Raw genomic sequence first — 21275 nt, forward strand, 5'->3', positions numbered from 1 at the left:
AATTACCAACCTGGAAATTTCTCAGCTATTAAGAGAGGGAGAATGGCATCTGAAAACTTAAGATTGTTAATGCACATCTTCAGGGGCAGGACTGATGTCTAAACAAATTCAGAGCTGAAAACACTGCAATGAATAATATTTGGAAAGATAAATTATCCATCTCTAGAAGATTAATAAAAAGAACATTTTAAAAAAATTTGAATTTTTTTTTTTTCATGATGTATGTGAGTGGTTGAATTTGTGTATAAGCAAATACTTTATAAGTATTTGCTTATAAAGTATAAGCAAATACTAAAGTGTTCTGAAGATACTGCAGAATTTGGTCTATGACTAATAATTTGAATCAGATGAAAAAAACTTTCAGCAGCTTCTGGTACTTGGACATAATAAAATAATGTTATTAGAAAGGTACTATGTTAGTGGGACTAAACTTGTTAACCTAAAAGTCATTCATGAGTCTAGTCGAAGTAAGAGAGAAATACATTTTCACTAGCACTGGAAAGAAGAACAGGCTTTCTTGAAATATACAAACTGTGGAAAACTAGTTGTTATATGTGAAATCATTTCAATGTATCTTGCTGCACAGTGTCAATACTGTTGCTAAAAGAAGGGATTGTTTTACACATAAATATGTTTTTTACCTTAAGCACTTCAAGTAGCAGTCTGGCAAACACAGGTCTATATAATTCTTATTCAAGGTGATATCTTTAGCCATTTGTTATGGTTTAACCCCAGCCAGCAACTAAGGACCACGCAGCTGCTCACTCACTTCCCCCCCCCTCAGTGGGATGGGGGAGAAAATTGGGAAAAGAAGTACAATTCGTGCGTTGAGATAAGAACGGTTTAATAGAACAGAAAAGAAGAAACTAATAATGATAATGATAACAATAATAAAATTACAATAGTAATAATAAAAGGATTGGAATATACAGATGATTCACAGTGCAATTGCTCACCACCCGCTGATCGACGCCCAGTTAGTCCCCGAGCAGTGATCCCCCGCCTCCACTCCCCCCAGTTTATATACTGGGCATGACGTCACATGGTATGGAATACCTCTTTGGCCACTTTGGGTCAGCTGCTCTGGCTGTGTCCCCTCCCAACTTCTTGTGCACTTCCAGCCTTCTTGCTGTCTGGGCATGAGAAGCTGAAAAATCCTTGACTTTAGACTAAACACTACTGAGCAACAACTGAAAACATCAGTGTTATCAACATTCTTCACACACCGAACTCAAAAACACAGCACTGTACCAGCTACTAGGAAGACAATTAACTCTATCCCAGTTGAAACCACACACCATTAAATTGTTTCTCTTGGAATATATATATGCAATATTTTCTCATCCTAGAAGCACAAATATTGAAGGTAATACCAAGAACAACATTTTTCAGTTTCTTCATATTCAGTAAGATGTCAGTAATTGTTCTAAAATGAGGTTAAGAGGGAATAAAATATCCATTTTCTTTCCCTCTCAAAAAGAAACATTCTTACTAGAATGAAATGCTAGTGCTTCCATTTTGAGTTTCTTCATCACCTGACTTATAATTAACTTAAAGATTATCTCAGATATAATTACATGATAGCAGAGAATGAGCATAATAAATGAGAAAGCTTTGCTAATCTTACTTTGTCTTCCTGCTACTCCAATGTTCACGTTAAAAAAAAAAAGCACCTAAAAAGTTCTCAGTTACATTTGTTTGACCTTAAGCTAATCAGCACATGGGATATCTTCATGCCAAAATCTTATTCCCTTCTTGAAAATCTTTACTAATTACTTTCTTAACGGAGTTCATACACATAAAAAAAAATAGCCTGTAGACAAAGGAAGGTGGATTCTAATTGAACAGCTCCATGAAGGGAGTCATGAGGATACGGTTGATGTTTGGAGATATGGTTATAAGATTTGTATTTTAAAAAAAGGGGAAACAAAAAGATGGTGCTTCGTTTTGGAGCAATGTCTAGTAGAAGCCATTATTTTGTGTCGATTCTCTGGTCACTAATAGAAAGTCAGAAATTTTCACTGAAGATTTCTGTGACAGCATGGGGAATCTGGAGATGCTCTCTGGCATCGCCTGTACTAACTTGCCTCCAATACGAAAAACTCCTTCAGCATGAGAAAAAAAAAAATATTATCATCATATCCACTTTACTCGCATCACTGACAAACCATAATCTTCCCCATCTTAAAGCTAGTGACTCTGCCAGTCCTTTGTACTAATATTGAGAAACTCATCAAAAATAGTTATAATATTTCTTCTAATTTCCTATTTAAATATAATTAAGGTAAGATTATACATAATCACTGCTGTGCTAAAATAGTATTTTTAGTTAAAATGATCCTTTTTTTTCCCCAGAATTGTGCACTACATTCTCGTTGAATGCTCTCTAGGAAGGCTGGAATTATCTCGTCTGAGATGTCTCAGGATCACATATGTCATATTTAAGGATGCACCACACTGGTGGCCCATAGTCAACCTGTTTCCAGCTGATACACTGATTACTTTCACCCTCACTGTTATTTCCAGCTTATAAACACAAAGTTGAAATCAGGTTTTTGTGTAAGCCTAAATGCATAACCTTGCATTTTGCTTTGTTACATCTCATCCCATTCCCACTGTTCAGCTTTCAATGTCATTGCATTCTCCTTGTACGATATCCTAACAGCTGACTGGTGCCAAGAGTGAATATCAAAATGTCACTAATAATGTTGCTATAAAGATTATTTTTTTATGGACAAGTGTTGCAAATCACATAATCAAACCTTAAGGACTGCTTTTCACCTTCTTGACTAGGCAGAGTAGTAGAGGGTCTATTAGCAGGAGCTTCACACAACTCATGCCAGAAAGGCAGACCTCCTTTTCTCTTTGAAATGGTAAGTTTATGGAGACCAGACTGAACTTGCAAGAATGCTGTTCTCCACACAGATTTCCAAAATACAGTTATGTATGAAGCATACATTCGCAGACTCTTGTCCTATTCTTTCTGGTAAGCTCACAATAGCCTGCATATACATATTTCAGGATGCCAGAGATTTTGATATGTGGCTCCATCTCTCATTTCTGTGTTTCTAAATATAAACCAGATAAACTTGTAAGTGGTTGAAGGTCATAAAATATTTTTGGACCGGAAATAAATGCTCGTTTTGTCTCTCCTATTCTAATCCAAACCTCTTTTCCATAAAGCTGGTACTCCTACAGTTACAGTTACAGAGAGATGGAGAACCATCATCCCTTTTCCAAGCAATGTTTATGAGTAAAGGTTAATTCCTGCATACTGACATAGGTAGAAGCACTGGACTCAATAATCTACTTTTCTACCTGTATGTACAGAACATTTAAGAAAATTGCCTATACAAAGAAGTTGCCAATCTGTTTCATCAGCTGGCAATGGCAATATTTAAGGTTTAGTCTAACTTAAGCTCTGAATCTTCTTCAGGTAATATTAAGAAAGCACAAAAGAAAAGCAACTTTGTCTTCATGTAACAAGATACAGTTGAATAATCTGGTTCTCCAGGTGAATAGGATATGAGACTGGGAATATATCAACAACAGTACTTAGAAACTGGCATCTATTTATTTAAGGCAATTATCTAATTATAAGGATGAACTGTGGACAGGAGATCAGAAATGGCAATAAAACAGTCACTGTCTGGAAACTGAAATGCGTACAAGAAAATTGTAGAGATGAAACAACATGTGAAAGAGAACAAGTTTGCATGTGTATTGGGTCTGGTTGAGATGGAGTTAATTCTCCCCAGAGCAGACCTCGTAGAGCTGTGCTCTGCATTGGTAGCTAGAAAGGTGTTGATAACACCCCAGTGTTTTGGCTACTGCTGAGCAGTGCTGGCATACCGTCAAGGCTGTCTCTCCAACATTTTCGCCCCCCTCACCAGCAGGCTGGGGCAGGGCAAGATCTTGGGAGGCGACATAGCCAGGACAGCTGACCCAAACTGACCAAACAGATATTCCATGCCATATGACGTCAGCTCAGCTATAAAAGCTAAGTACAGGGAGATGGAAGGGAGGCATTTTCATCTTCTGGAGCAACCACTACGTGTACTGAAGCCCTGCTTCCCAGGAAGTGGCCAGACATTGCCTGCTCATGAGAAGTAGAGAATAACATCATTTGTTTTCCTTTGCTTTCGTGCGTGACCTTTGCTTTCACTTTACTAAACTGTCCTTATCTTGACCCACGAGCCTTTTGTTATGTTTTCTCTCCCCTGTCCAGCTGAGGAGGGGGAGTGATAGAGCGGCTTTGGGGGGCACCTCGCGTCCAGCTAGGCTCAACCTACCACAGTCCTTTTTGGTGCCCAACGTGGGGCTCGACAATGGCAGTTTTGCATTAAGCATGCTATAGCTATTTAGTAAGTGGCAAGCTCCTGTGCAGGTCACGGAGTTTGTAAGCTGTTTGCTTATCTCTATTTTGCTGAGCTTGGGAACATGGTAATACAAATAATGGCTCTGTGCTTTGCCCTGGCACTGATGGCTTTGCTGTGCTGTGGGAGCTATCTTGTGGAGGAGATGAGGGAATACATCTCCCTCTCCCTACCTGGCACTGATGTGAATAGTTTTATTATGCAGGCTCCTGAGGTCCTTGTTCACCCTATGTGAGCTGTTCAATACTTATAATTAATACTGGTGGTATATTTTGGGTATTGTGGAATCTGGTCTCGTCCTGGTACAAGAGAAGACAAGTTTTGGGTGAGACAATACTGAAATGTGCCCTCAAGCACACCCTGGGTGGCAGGGTGCATGGGAGGATTTGGGCAGATTCCTAGGACGGTTATCACCTCCCATAACCTGGGACTTTACACCTGAACAGGCAAGCAACCCTGGCAAGCTGACGCACCACCTGATAGAGGGGTGCCTTGCCTACCCCAATGAAAACCAACAACTTCCCTTCATCCTCCATGCCCTCTCCCACGTACCAGTGCACAAAGTCTCGCTTGGCATACATCAGCTCAAACTTGTGGTCCAGGCAGGCCTACACCTCCGCAATGGCTGTGGTGTTGCTCGGCACGCAGACGGCCCGCTGAACCTTGGCCAGGTCTCCCCCAGGCACCACCGTGGGAGGCTGGTAGTTGATACCCACCTTGAAGCCTGTGGGGCACCAGTCCACAAACTGGATCGACCAGCGTGTTTTAATGGCTGCAATGGCCGCGTTCACTTCCTTGGGCACCACGTCACCCTGGTACAGCAGGCAGCATGCCATGTCCTTGCCACGGCGCGGGTCACATTTCACCATCTGGTTGGAGAACTCAAAGCGAGCATTGGTGATCTCTGGCACTGACAGCTGCTCACGGTAAGCGTTCTCTGCCGAGACGATGGGTGCACTGGTGGTGAGTGGGAAGTGTATCCGTGGGTAGGGCACCACGTTGGTCTGAAACTCAGTCAGGTCAACATTCAGAGCACCATCAAATCTCAAGGAGGCAGTGATGGAGGAAACTATCTGCCCCAGGGGCGGAAGCACAGCCCTACCATTTGTCACGGACTAATCCAAACTGCACCGGAACAGGGCAATGCCCCTGAACATTTGCAATACATAAATGACATCATCGTGTGGGGCAACAAGGCAGAAGAAGTGTTTGAGAAGGGAAAAAGAGTAATTCAGATTCTTCTGAAAGCTGGCTTCTCCATAAAGAAAAGCAAGGTCGAGGGACCTGCACAGGAGATTCAGTTTTTGGGAATAAAATGGCAGGGTGGGCGCCATCATATGCCTATGGATGTGGTTAACAAGATAGCAACTATGTCTCCACCAGCTAACAAGAAGGAAACACAAGCTTTCCTAGGCCTTGTGGGGTTCTGGAGAAGGCATATTCCAGGTTATAGTCAGCTTGTGAGCCCTCTGTATTGAGAAACCTGAAAAAAGAACTATTTTGAATGGGGTCCTGAACAACAACAAGCCTTTGAGCATATCAGACAGGAAATAGCTCGTGCAGTAGCTCTTGGGCCTGTCCGGACAGGACCAGATGTACAAAATGTGCTCTACACTGCAGCTGGGGAGCATGGTCTCACCTGGAACCTCTGGCAGAAAACACCAGGAGAAACCTGAGGTTGACCATTAGGGTTTTGGAGCCGGGGGTACCGAAGATCAGAAGCCCACTACACCCTGACTGAAAAAGAGATACTAGCAGCATATGAGTGGTTTCAAAACACTTCAGAAGTTGTTGATACAGAAGCATATCTCCTCTTGGCACCACAATTGCCCGTGCTACACTGGATATTCAAAGGAAATATCCCCTCTGCACATCATGCAACCAGCACTACATAGAGTAAGTGGATAGCATTGATCACACAATGAGCTCGACTGGGGAAATCCAACCTCCCAGGAACCCTGGAAGAGATCATGGACTGGCCAGAAGGCAGAGATTTTGGAGAATTACCTGAGGAGGTGGTTCATGCCCAAGAGGCACCACCATATAATGAGTTATCAGAAGACAAAAGGCGTTATGCTTTGTATACTGATGGACCCTGTCGTGTGGTAGGGAACCATCAGAAGTGGAAAGCTGCTGTGTGGAGTCCCACACGACAAGTCATTAAGGCCACCGAAGGAAAAGGTGAGTCAAGTCAGTTTGCAGAAGTGAAAGCCATCCAACTAGCCCCAACCACCACACGTACTGAAGCCCTGCTTCCCAGGAAATGGCCAGACATCGCCTGCTCATGAGAAGTAGAGAACAACATCATTTGTTTTCCTTTGCTTTCACACGTGACCTTTGCTTTCACTTTACTAAACTGTCCTTATCTTGACCCACGAGCCTTTTGTTATGTTTTCTCTCCCCTGTCCAGCTGAGGAGGGGGAGTGATAGAGCGGCTTTGGGGGGCACCTGGTGTCCAGCCAGGGTCAACCCAGTGCAGCATGACAGGCACAGATGTTATTTCATCTGCCTGTGCAGTCAGCAGCTTTTTCTTAAACTCCTGGTGTGCAGAGCAATTCTTATCAGAAAACATCAAACGTTTTTCTAAATAATAATCAGTTAAGCTACTTGACACATCTGGGAAGTAAGTGGTATTATTGTTACTTTCTATATATGGCAACTAAGTTAGAGAGACCTGTAATGGATGGGAGTGTCCTGGTTTCAGGCGGGATAGAGTTAATTGTCTTCCTAGTAGCTGGTACACTGCTACATTTTTGAGTTCAGTATGAGAAGAATGTTGATAACACTGATGTGTTCAGTTGTTGCTAAGTAATGTTTAGTCTAAAGTCAAGGATTTTTCAGCTTCTCATGCCCAGCCAGCAAGAAGGCTGGAGGGGCACAAGAAGTTGGGAGGGGACACAGCCAGAGCAGCTGACCCAAACTGGCCAAAGGAGTATTCCATACCATGTGACATCATGCCCAGTATATAAACTGGGAGGAGTGGAGGCGGGGGGATCACTGCTCGGGAACTAACTGGGCGTCGATCAGCGGGTGGTGAGCAATTGCATTGTGCATCATTTGTATATTCCAATCCTTTTATTATTACTATTGTAATTTTATTATTACTATTGTAATTTTATTATTGTTATCATTATTATTATTAGTTTCTTCTTTTCTGTTCTATTAAACCATTCTTATCTCAACCCACGAGTTTTACTTCTTTTCTCAGTTTTCTTCCGCATCCCACTGGGGGGGGCAGGGGGAGTGAGTGAGCAGCTGCATGGTGCTTAGTTGCTGGGTGGGATTAAACCACGACAGAAAGTAATGCATTCATTAAACTATGGTCCATTCTTTGGGTCACCTTTTCTCATAATGAAGGCTGAAAATGAAGGATGGAGGGTTTTCCCATTAGGAATAAATCTGAAATAGTGACAAATCAATGATGAAAGTCTGTTCCATGGTCAGGTCTTCTGTTGGATTCTGAAGGAGGACGGTAGGTGAGATGGTGGGTACCAATTTGAGGTGGTAGGTAGAATTAAGCTAATTGTCTAGACTTTTTCTTACCACCGCTGGAGGAAACAAGACATTTGAAAAACACAGTTAATCTCATCCTAAAGCAGGTTTCTAAATTGATCAGATGAATCATGCATTATTTTGCATATTTCCTTTTATGGACTACAAAAGGTAGCCAGGGTGATAAACTCAGATATAAACATCGAAGTTGCCGCAAGCTAAAATTAGTGAGCTGAAACACACCCATGAAGACTAACCTACTCTCAAAGTCCTAGAAATGCCCTATTTAAAACAAAACCAAAATCAAATCAATGTTTATTTCTACTCTGAATTTATTGTTATGGTATAAAACAAAGATACCCACATCCTTTCAATATATTTGAAGCATTTAAAAAATACATACTGTGAGTGCAATTTAATATGCTCACCATCAGTGGACTAGTGAGTTCAAATTTCTTTTTCAGGTTTCAACAGTTTTCTCACCTTTACCACCCCTACAACATTTCTGTTTATTTTAAAATACCATTGCTTCTATCTTCAAATATCAAAAAACCATGGAAACATAAATCTTGACAGGATCTCAAGAGAACTTGTCTTAATCTGTCCCCTAGATATGAGACAAGATGGGTATGTCTTAACCATTTCTGTCAGATGCTTTTCTGAAAACATTTTCTTAAAAATTTCCAGTGGGGTGGATTTTACAGCTTCCTTGGATAACCTGTTCCAGTGCTTTACTCCCTTGTAATCTGAATGAGTTTCTTATTACGTTTTTGCAAATTAAACTAATTTCTTTTTCCTTTATCCCCTGTGGATGTAGAAAGCAATTAATCATCACCTTTTTTATAACACCATTTTACACATGGAAGATAGCCATCCTGTCTCAGTCTCTGTCTTCCCTTCTGCAGACAAAAGGAATCCAATTTTTTCAATCTTTCCCTGTAAGTCATGTCTTATAAACTTTTTTTCTCTTATTGTTTCTCCTTCAAACTTTTGGGGCTATGTATATCTTGCACTATAGTGCTTAAAATTATACATAGCTCACTGGAACGGTGGTAGGTGAACTTTAATCATTATTTCCGTATCTTACCTCTCACATGGTCTTAATGAATCAGAATGAGATTCACCAGTTCTGAATTATCATCTCTCTGTTGACTTTCATTCTTCTCAGAATGTACTATCATTCCCAGGTCTCTCTTGGCACATTGCTGCCTTGTGAACTATTCCTCATTTTGTAGTTACACATATGATTTCTTCTTCTGGGGTGCAGTGCCTTTTACTTCGCATTATTGAATTTCATCTTGTTGGATTTCATCTTATTTCCCCAGTTTCTCAAGATCATTTTGAATTTTAATGCTGCCTTGTAGGTTTCTTGTGACCTCCCTCCTGGCCCTGCTTGAATTCATCAGTGCTTCACAGATTAGAAAAGAAACTGATAATATTACTGAGCTAATCAGTGTGTGAAATGGAAAGTTTAAAGCAATGGCAGAGAGTGAAAAACATTGCTAAAATTAGTTGGGAATAAAAACATTGTGGGTAGTTGTCAACTAGGAGATCAACTTCTTCAGTTGTGTTCTGTCTCAAAATATGCAGTATCTATTTAAGAAAATGATGATGTTGCAAACAAAGCATAATTTTAAACAGTCTTTACTTTCTTAATCTTATGCATGTGTGCTGAGAACCTGTGTCAGCCTTCTACTATTTTAGCAGGGTAACCGTTACATTTGAGAAATTGATAGCATTGCTGATAAGCACATAGACAATATACCAATGTCTGTAGCTCATCAAAGAATTAGAGAAGATCTACACAAGACACCTGCTGTGTTGTATCAAGGATTATGCACAGACTGCAAATTTTCCCAGGCACAGCATTTTAAGATGTGGAACTTGAACTATAACGCAGCTAGGAACAAAGTGTGCATATAAGTTTAAGATAAAGTAATCAACTAAAAAGTGCATGTTGCCTGACTGAAGGAGATAACTAAAAAGAAAAAGCAAGTTAAAAAGGATAAAAAATGTATTAAATATATGTAAATCTGTAGATTACATCTTTGCATTTGGAAATTGTATTCTGGATTGGCAACAGTGGGTCAGGAATTCTGCAGCTCCTGAGAGCCAGTAGTCAGAAGGCTGGTGTGGGAGAGCAATCATGAACAGATAGGAGATGCAGACTCTGGAAGGTACATCCAACAATTGAAAAAAAATTAAATAAATCAATAAATCTATTTTCTATTCCTTTACCTAAGTCATGAAAGAAAATACTGAACTGATCAGGAACCACCGTATAGGTATACAGGATACTACCTGAAATACCTTCATAGTCTAGCAATGAAACATTAACTGTGTCGTGAGCATATTTTTTTTATTCAGCTGATAGTAACTTTATCTCATCCTTTCATATGAAATACTTAAGCAGCTCCTCTCCACCTGTCAGAATTAAATCTACAATGGTTAGTTCTTCAATAACTTCTTTCATATTCTGAAGAAAAGTTTGGTCTCAATGACTTTTTTTATTACATATTTCTGTGTTTTACCATTTTGTTTTTTGAAAAAATCTAGCTAATTCAGCTTCTTCATTGCCACTACATATGCCTTTTTTTTTGTAATTGTTTACAACTGTTCAATATTTCCCTCTTACTAGGCAGTTTCCAGCACATCCCATACCTCTGTTTTTCTCCTTTTACATTTATTCAGAAATACTCAGTATCATTTACCCTTTACTATCACTTCTTCATGAATGAGAGTAAATATAAACTCTTTTAATATGCAGAAAAAATACATCTTAAATTTGCCTCAGATATTAATTACTTTTGCATAAACATTCCGGTTCTATGACTTATTCTAATGTGTCTCTTAAATGGTAATACACAATTTTGATGGTGTTCAAAGATTTTGAATATTTCCAATTTACTCCTGTTCTCTGGACATTCCTGCATAGATACCTGAACTGCTCACCAGGCATTTCTCATTTTCCTACAGCAGTTTTCAACTAGTTTCTGTGTTTTTAGCATTCTCTTTGAATGTTCTGAAACAATCTTTACCAGGTTGCTTAATGATTATGTTCTTTGGTACTCTTCCCTTGCTTTGTCAGCTGGGCATCCAACATTCCTTATGGACCTTCCTCAATGAACACTGTCAAGGAAGCTCAGTGCCAGAAACTATCTGCTATGCAATAACTTCCATAAGAAAATCGTCCATAAGTAACTCTAAAAGGTTATTATCTGCCTGTATATGCCTATACCATTGCATTCATTTGGGAGAACAGACAAAAGCACTTCTTGTTATTCTGATGTCTTCACCTTTGTTCTCAGAATTTCATAGTTCTTTCTAATTGGCTTAGGGTCATTGATACCAGTATGGATAAGCAGCTTAGAGTAGCACTGATGTTTTCAAGGTCTTTGCAAGACCTTGAAGGTCATCAAATTCAGATGCTTGGGCATGTCACAGCAGATTGTATTTGCAATTAAAATAGTGAGAATAACAAGAAGATTAATTGCTTTCTGTGGAGCTATTACAGATTCATATCAATGTAATTGAGCTCATAATCTGGCCCATTGGCAGGTGAGTTCATTTATGAGAAATGGTTTCATTGTTATCATTCTTGACACAGTACTTTCAAAGAAAAGAAGTCCTCATTTTATTATTCTCTCATTTCAAATCCATTAAAAATATGCATAAAAATAATATGCATTCCTGCTAAAATAAATGTTTACTGAATTTCCTTTCATCTCAAACAGAAAGATTGCTTCTATCATCTCCTTCATCTTCCTGTCAATATGCAACTAATAGATAGAAATAAGCGTTCTTACAGGTGTCGGTACTGATACTTTGTATGTATGGCTGAGTGTCTCCTAGCAGAGTAAGTGAACTTGGGAAAACTGCTTGATTTCTGCAACCAGACTGCTTCTGGTACTGGATCCATTTCAGCTATCAATATCCTGTACCATGAAGACATGCTGTGGAGGAAAAACTGAAAAACTTAAGTTACACAGTGCAAGGATTTTCAGCTTCTGCAACCTTTTCTGCCTTCAGTGCTCAATCTCAATGAGCAACAGGCATCATGAGCACCAGTTGGGATCACAGCATGAACCACCATAATCACATATGAATCCAATGCTAGATCAGAACCTCCCTTTATTTTGCGGTTATTGGTTCAGCTCTGGCAGCAAGAGAAGCAAATTAAATAGTTAAAAGGCTGTGTTAAACTTTTCATGTATCGGCAACACCATCACTCAAAGTCCAGAGAAAACTGGAATCTCACAAAAGGACATTACTTAGAAACAAAATTGTTGGCCCAGAATGAAGTGTTCTCAAACGAAGTGTTCTGACCTGTACCCTTTCCCAGTTGTGTTGCTGCTTAATAATTAAGAGTTAAACAACTGTAGACTGTGAGCTCTGCATGGACTAAGTGCAGGAGTTCTGGTATGGATATGGTAGACAAGGTTATATGAACTTAAACTGAGCCGTCACTGGAGAAATTATCCCACTTTCTCACCTAGGCTGCAGCAAAACGCATGTGTTATTGTTCTCACAGGACAATAATGCATTATGTCAAGCACAAGAGAAGGTTACTCCCAGGTGCTGAAGAATAATCTGCCTTAATTACCATCTTTGACGGAAACCCCTTAACAGCACTTCTGATTGCTTTAATTGAAATTCGTGGAAATAATACATTTGGCAGGAAAAAAAAGATTGTTTTGTTTTATACCCCTGTTGTGTCTAGAATAACCACAATTATACAATCTATTGGTAAATGAATGCTTCTTTCAGCGAGTACTAGAGAACAGAGGGTATGCTGTTAAAACAAAACTAGACGTAAAAGCACTCTTTATTACGCATAAGGGTTTTTAAAAACTCAGACATATTCCCCTATCCCCCCGCAAAAGCACACTGCTAGCAAATTCACTTTATAAGCAAAGTACATCAGAGGTAAGCTATTACGTATAAAAACAAATCTCCAACAAACTATAAAAGACATTAAATGACAGTGATATCAAGACTCAACTATTTGCATAAACTTGAATCTTGGCCAGCAGATGATAAAATCTAACTCCAAGGTCACAAACTTTTCCAATGTGCCCAAGGGGAAATATGTAGCTTCAAGCCTTTCATAAATGAAATAGTAAATCTCTTTAGAACAGCTATTCTGAGGAGGAATTGCATTCTTCTGGCTTTTTGTGCTTAGGAAGTTCATCTTTTGATTTCCTGTTTTCCTGATTTAGCAAAATATGCCTCTATTCACTGTATTGGGAAAGTTTCCAAATAAGGCTAGATAAATGTTGCACCTTTTATTTCATCCCTGTAGCAAAATGACTTTATCCTGCATGTTTTAATTTTCTGTGCAAGTCTTTAAAAAAAATCCAGGTTAGAATGATTTTATCAAGATTCAAATTTTAAGACAAGATGTGAGAAGACAGAACCCTTAGTCCTATAAATGTCTGCAGAAAACTGTAGGTATGTGCAACCAATTGCAATAATACAATGTAGAGTGGTAAGCTCTACATGACAAAACTTCTAACTTATATTTGTCATTGCTCTATATGATCTTAATGCTATTGAGAGCTCCTAGGCTTTATTTCAATTACAATATTTATAGCATACTCTTTGGAAAATATTTGGTAAATATACTTTCTTCTTTCAAGATCTGCATACTTTCTCACTCCCAGCTCCAGTCAATTTCTTAAAATCTAACTCCTAACTGAATGCTCGTATAACAATTTAGGAGTCCAGAAAAAGATTAGGAGCATAGATATTAATTGCATCTGATCCTCTATGCTATAGATACATAGCCTCAAATGGCAAACATAGATATTTTGATATTTTGTGACATTTGAGGTGTCCTAGGATATGCCCTACAGCTGCTGCTGTGGTCTTCCATAGATCCCTGTAGCATTTTCAAAGCCTGTGAAGATGTTTTGGATACCATGAGGAGTCTCAGTTTGCACAGGACACCTTAGGTGGGTGGCTGATTTCAAGGTCTTAGTTGAAAAAGTCAAGACATTTAAAAGAACTACTCAATTTTCTCTAAACTAGATATATTTGGCCAGTTACATTTTTTTACAGGCTCCACTGATCATACTAAGAGATCTTTCTTAACTATGATCAGATCCTAAGCACTTAAATCACATTTGGACAAGTACAGAGAGACTCTTAAATGTGAGTGGCTTAATCTGAGTCTCACTCTAAATGTCAGATGCTGAGTTCAGTAAGGGTTTTGATACTTTCTCCCACTAGTCTCAAAAGCAAGCTAATAAAATTTGGTCTACTTAAAAATACTGCATTTCAGTTTGGGGCCAGAAAAAAATTGCATAGCTCAGTATTAATCGTGATGGTCACCTATGATTAAATATGGGGCTTATGACGTGTCCATTACTAAACTGTTTTTAGGAACAGGCTAGGAACAGAATTGCTAAAAATGTTATAGCAGTAGTGGTGCTGTAGCTGTGTCAGTCTTATAACATAGCAGGACAAGGTTTTCTAGGGAGAGGTAACATCTTTCTTTAGACCTAAATATCTTTCATGCTTAGAAAAATGGAAGCCCTAGGAAGACTTGTTTTTATGTGTTTCTAGATGAAAAGCATTGTGACAATACTGTGCAGGATGGTGTAGTTTGGGGGTTTTTGTTTGTTTTGTTTTTTTAACAAAGTTGTGACTAGACAACTACTGGTGGTGCCTCCAAGGGCCATTTTTCCAAGATTTGCACCATAAATCCAGAGACCTTGGTGCCTGAGAAAGATGTTTTGTTTGTTTTATCATCAAACTGTGTTTTTCTAGATCACTTGAGGTAATTTAACAACACATACTTTTAAGAATCTAATTTCTGCTTAGGCTTCACTGAAAGCATGTAAATACTGTTTTGGAACTTGCCTTTAGCTCATTATACATTTTAATGCAAATCTGCAATAGAGAAGGTTTTGGTTTTTCTTAATTAGGTTTATAGAACTTCAGTCTGATTTAAATCTATCTTAAAATAAATGACATAGCACCCAAGCGATTTAAACCAATGGTTCAGTTCACTATATAAATGCTGTACTCAGATGAACTACCCACAGGAATTCTACCCTAAGAAGGAGCAGCTCACAGAGATGAAGAAATGGAAAAGCTGAGCTAGGGAAGCTTTAATGCATTCCTATTTATAAGTGCTATTTACATTATTATGGAGTCAGCTTTTGCACACTTTGTGCAGTGTGATCCACTGCAGTTTGATAAACTGCAAAGACAGGATTTGACCTCAGGCCCATATCCCCAGAGCCCTACCCTTTCCTTGCAGCACGGCTAAAGAAGCTTCAGCCTTCTTCACACCCAACCTCAACCCTCTAAGTAAAGCAGCAGATTTTCACTTCCTTTGTGTCCTTCTCTCTTTAGACAAAACTGCTCTTATCCTCACCCACAGCTATTTGCACAGCAGCTAAATGAGGTAGCAGTTATTGTTATGTCCCAGCATCTTCACTCCCCCGTAGCAGCAGACTGTCTTCCTCTTCTGCCTTTCTTGCAACCATCTTGCTCATAAATCTTCCTATTATTCTCTTGTATCAAAAGCAATACTTTCCTTCCTGCCCTTAAATACAAGCAAAGCCACACAACCACATCAGTCAAATATGCCTGGTTCTACCAAGGGAAGCCAAGCTTCTGCCATGGGGAAGACGAAGAGGAAGGGAAAATGGGTAGGAAAGACGACAGCCAGGTAGCAGTGACAGCAGCAGTTACTACTGCTGGCAAGGGTCACTGCTTACCAGCAGAAGCTATCATTTCCCATTCTCACACCATCAGCAGCAGTAGTCCGGCTGTTTCTGGCTAGGTGAAACAGATACTGGAGACAGAAATCATCTATTTGGGCAGAGGTTGTTGCTGCAATAGTCGCTATCCTATGCCTACGAGGGAAAAAGCATTTGGCTCTACGGAAACATTTTGTAGGCCAAGTCAACCTGTAGAGTGCTATCTGGATTGCATTTGGTTTCAGTATTACCTGCCCCAGAAAGCAGTATGAGTTGCTTGTCCTCGTTCTGTGTCTTGATTAATATCCAAAGAAAACAGATCTGTATAGACAGAGATGGCAGTGTGTGGGCTGAGTGAGTGACAACCACTCCCTGACTTCACGGTAAGGTATTTCAGAAGGGATTTCTGGGCACTTCATGAAGGCTGACAAAAGCACTAGAATTAACTGGTGCTTGGTAAAGAAGTGGTCAGTTAGTGAATACCTTAGGGAAGGAAGAATTTTTTTTTTTTTTCACTTAAGAAGGCATTCTTTGTTAGCAGAGATCCCAGATGCTCTTGTCACACTTAGATGGGTGTATGTTAAGTTTCAGAGTGTCAAAGAATGGGACACATTCATAGAAGGAGTGTGTTGTGCTCTTAGTCCTGCAGTCTTCCTAGGGTCAACCAAAGTCATTCTGACTGCATAGCTATTTATGTTTTACTGACTCTTTTTACTCATTGGAAAGACTAGGCTGCTGGCTAATGTCTGTGGCAGAACTGGTAGAGAGATGTCTGTGTCCTGACTCTCAGCTGAAGCTGCCACAATCTCTCCCTTTTGTTAAGTGTTGAAGTGATCCAGGACCGTTTGATCTGATGTATACTGTCCAGCTGACACCATGAATTATCATTATCCATAGAAGCAAGAGATTGGTATTGATCAAACGTGGCTTTTGTGCCTTAAGTTGTAAAATCTGATTTATCACCTTGGCCTTGACAATATCTTACTTAAAATCCCTTGCAAGTTTGGCATTTAATATCCTTTAAATGAAAGAGCATTTAACCTGAAGAAGATGCATTGAACCATGAATCTACAAAAGAGCCCAGTCTGGAAATTGCAAGATGTGGGCTTGCTGCCTAATTTCTTACCAGTGCCTGGAGAAATCAGCTCTAAATGGGCCCCGTATGTAAATATTTCTGCCTCATTTTTTCTGTTTGGGAAAACAGCTACATAGGAGCTCACAGGACATGCTACAGAACTGATTAACTTCCCTTCCATATTACTTTTTTGAAGGATTGACTTTGGGACAACAGAGCTGGGTGAGAAGTCATGGGCATTTTTTTTTTCCCTTCAGTAATATGTGCACTCAGCTTTCTATTCTTCCCGCTACCCCAACCGTTCTGGGTCATAAGGCAGAAAAGACCCTCCTTAAAGGGTTTGGTTCAATTCATGAGTGTTCATTCCAAGACTCTACAGGATTTTGTGATAACATTTATTCTAGTGTCTTTTCTGGGGCTACTATACCTGTGAGGCCTTTCAAAATATCAGAAGCATTGATCTGGGAGTAGTGTGATTCCAAATTCACAGAAGCCAAAATACTTTTTCTCTGTATTAATGATTTCATCAGGATTATGCCCCAAACCAGAAATCTACCTACATTTGCAGAAAAAAGACCTTCACTTTTAGACAGCAAAAAGGTGAATTCCACTGAGGGCAATCCATAATCTGAGTGTTATATGCTTGTGTGTTTCATGGCTCCTAAAATATCTGTTTCTATTTTGGTGGTATAGACCTTTCTTTTTAACTTAAGCTTGAACCAACTGAAATAAACTGCAAAGCAGGGCAATTAATTTAATTGAGATCCCTTCCCCAAGTAATAATGAAATAATTTGTGATTTACTTAGCACTTTAGGCAAGGAGTTCATTTCTTTGTCTCTGTAGCTGTGCCCAAGCATAACAGCAGTTACCCCCAAAGGGCAGCAACTGTCTTTATTACAGTCATTATATCCACCCTGTGCTCTTTTCAAGAGTACAAGTCTAGCTGAACCTTCCTGGAATGTAATATGCAGTTTTTCTACTGCAGTCAGCCATCCTTTTAGGAGTACTGCAGATGACATTTGTAGCTGAGAGGGATGTTTATTTTTTAGTAAAAGACAAATATGGATGTTTGTCCCGCAGTCTTCACTCTTGGATGTGTAACTAGATTGCTCTGAGCTGAAGTGTCCCCAGTAAGTGTGTGGGAAACATCTCCAGGCTTGAGTGCATGCAAAGACATCAGTTGCCCTGAGCTACCTTCTCCGGGACCCACACAGCCTCTGCCCATGGCCCCGGAGCAAGGTTGAACCCGTGCCCTCAGCCCTTGCCTGAGCCACGTTGCACATGGACCTGTGCCTGGTCCTTGACTCATTGACTGGATCAGCTGCAGACCTGACCCATTCCTTCGAGTCTTTCTGATGCTCACTGGGCTGTCCCAGACCTGCTGTTGTCACCAGCCCTGCTCCTCTGAGATGCCGCAGGACTGTGTCCTCTCAACAAGGTGGTGGGCACCCAGGGCTCCTGGCTCGTCTTCCTCTTCGAGCAGCCCTATTCTTGTGGCTCCTGACACCTGACACAATGGCATGCCTACCCTGACAAGACTTTTTCAATGACTGTATTCTTCAGTTATGGACCCTTTAGTTGCCCAGAGGAACATAAATCTTCTTGAGTCAATAGCTGGATGATTCTACCTCAAACATGCTTCATTAGCCTGGCTCCGGCAGACACTTCTTTTGTTCAAAACCTTCCAGTTAGCAAAAAAACCCAGTCAAACAAATAAACAACAACAAAACCCTTTCATGCTATTTAGTATGAATCAAAGCAATATATTATTATTAGATGTGCATTACTCAGATTCATAAAGACTAAAACACAAACAGAAAAAAGTTTTTTCACGAGGAAATGAAGGCAGACAGACCTCTTAAGTGCCACAAATGTCAACAACCTTAAATTGCCAAGCTGAGCGAAAACATTTTTGATGGATGATTCCGGTTAAGAATTTACTTTTCCAAAATTTTGACAGCCCTAGCAAACAAGGCATGGTCCCATAGGAGACTGATCATCTGTAAAACATGCACAATGCAAGCCACATAACTTCCACTAATGGAAAATAAGAGAAGCGATTGCTCAGGCTATTAAGTCCAGGTGTACCTTGCTGGAAGGTCTAGAAAAGAGTAATCAGAATGAGAAAAGGTGAAAAGCATCTGAACTATTCTATTCTGGAAGGAGGGATGGAATATGAGAGTGACCTATGAAGCTATGAATGGGATGGGATGGCTGCCTAGGGAGTGCTGAGTGATTGTCTGTTTCTCCATAGCTCATAAAATGGAGAGATCCACTGAAACGACCAGGTAGCAGATTTGTAAAACGCATTATATCCACAACAAGTGAGGTGCCACTTTTAAGTTTTGCCAACTTTACCAATGGGTTTCACTGAGGCAAGACCTCACTGCATTTGCACTAGTTTTAATTCTTTTTTTCCTTAAGTTTGTGATATGGTTCATTCCAGAGACAAATACTAGGTTAGGGAATCCTTAACTAGGGAATCGTTTCATTTACTCTGCAAAAGGCAGAGAATAACACAAAAATTAAATGCGAAAGATATACGAAAGGAACCAAGAGAATCCTTAAGTAATTATTGCATCAGAATCAGGGAATTAATAGACAGCTAAAGATAACCAAATGAACATGTGGATGTTTGAATATTAAGTCACAGAGGGATTTAAATACTTACCGAAGGCCACAAAGAATTTCTTCAGGAATGCCAGGTGTATCAAATCCTATTTCACTACTTTAAAGGCAAGTTCATCCCATCTCCAGGTTTTGCCCCATTATTATTCTCTACTACCATTCAAGAAGCAGAAGACTTCATATTATAGACAGAGGAAATCTAATTTTTCAAAGCATGTTTATATTCTTCTCACAGTGAACAGCAGGCCCATGAAAATCGTTGTCAAAAATAGCAGGGTTCAAACAAGGACTGGAGGTTCATGTAGATAATGAGAATTAAATTACATGGGATGGGTATAAGCCAACCACTGTCAGAAAATGTTAGCAAGGAATTTTCCTCGTGGGCTTTCTTTTATCTCTCTTCGAAACACCTGAAACATGCTACTGGCTGAGAAAAAATATTCACCTAGCCCAGTACGACAATTCCTAAGTTCTTAACAGCCATAAAGCTAACACTTTATGAGAGTTTTATCGACCCAATGTGTGGCTTGTTTTTCAAGGCCTTCTCTTGCTTTTATTGTCCCTGACAATGTAGCTATTTTTTTTTTAGAAAAGCCAAGTGAAAGATGAGAAATTCACACATCTGACGTGTTCTTCACACTCTCTCGACTTGATAGCTTCATCTTTTCTGAACAATGTCAGTATGAGCATCTTTAGGTGGAAGCTTTCAATGCATGTTCTGATTTCAGTCACTCAGCAGAGGATACAAAAACTACACATATCTGGAGATGAACATGACTATAATTAATGGAAGGAGAACACGATATTTAAACCTAGGTCTCCTTTCCTCATACATTCTTTTCTGTCAGCTCCAAAGCATTATTCTTTTCCTTTTCTTCCCTTATTTCTCTCAGTGTAATATAGATTTATGCCCATTTTGAGTGTTTAATTCTAATTCTCAAATTTTTAGGTTTAGCTGTACCTTTTGTAAAGTTTGCTTAAATCACAGTAGCAATAATCAACCACTCATTCTGCATGCGCTGCTCAAGGGGCCATAGTACAATTCCCTCCACTCTGTCCTTTCCATGCACTTCTCCTTGTAGATCCAATTTCTAAGAATTGGCTTTATGTTAGTCATCTGTTTGGCCACTCTGGTTTGACCTCCTTTCATGAGGTTAAATGTGTTCTGCAGCGAATCATTAATTGTGCATCAAACACATGCATGGCTTTCTTGCTTCCTTAAACCTTTATTCCTTACTGGATATAATTAAATCCCTTGAAAACTGGCAAACTCAAAGAGAATTAGAAATAGTTCAAAACAGGCAAGTCTTGTGCACTTTTACAGATGCAAAGCACACTCTGGTGCTTTGCTCAGACAGGAGAAGGAAAGGAGGGTCTGCAGTTCACACAGAGACAACAGATAAAATAAGCAAGAAACAAGAACACAGTCTGAGAGGTTGGCATCTATTTTTTTTAAGCCAGAAAAAGGTTTTGAATTCTGGAAATGTTTAGGCTACATCATGTATACATTAGAACAGCACAGGCTAAATTCAGCTTCCGATGTATCATCAGAGATATGAGCATGTATTTCTGTTCTGTGATAAGTAGATTGGGAGTCAACATAAGGTGATGCCAGTATGAACTTAAAAGTCAGACTGAGGGCAGAGACTGCCATCTGTTATAAACCAGCATTGTTCTGTAGATGGCAGAATTGTCAGAAAGGTAATTGCTAAAAATTATTAATGAATTACTGCTGAGTTATATCCATTTCTGATACAGATGCTGTTTGCAGTGGAAGATAGTCACAGACTGAAAAACAAAATTCAGAGGGGACTATAAATATATCTTCTTTGATGTGTTGCACCTGCCCAGCCCTTATAATGACAAAGATTCATTCAAATTTAAAGATTAATTTTTAGGGAAATGTAAATAAGCAGTAAAGGTCTTTTCCCTTAGCTTTCTAATCTCAATGATTTATTGCTAAAACTCTTTCCTTTTTACAGAGGGCTCTA

General features: G+C 39.5%; 1 pseudogene; it reads right to left on the reverse strand.

The window, feature by feature from the left end:
* Window positions 1-3590: 3590 nt before the first annotated feature.
* LOC115342281 lies at window positions 3591-18178 on the reverse strand (annotated as a pseudogene).
* Between the last annotated feature and the right edge of the window lie 3097 nt (window positions 18179-21275).

Source organism: Aquila chrysaetos, chromosome 5 (genome assembly GCF_900496995.4).
Source record: "Aquila chrysaetos chrysaetos chromosome 5, bAquChr1.4, whole genome shotgun sequence".
In the NCBI taxonomy this organism is placed as follows: domain Eukaryota; kingdom Metazoa; phylum Chordata; class Aves; order Accipitriformes; family Accipitridae; genus Aquila; species Aquila chrysaetos.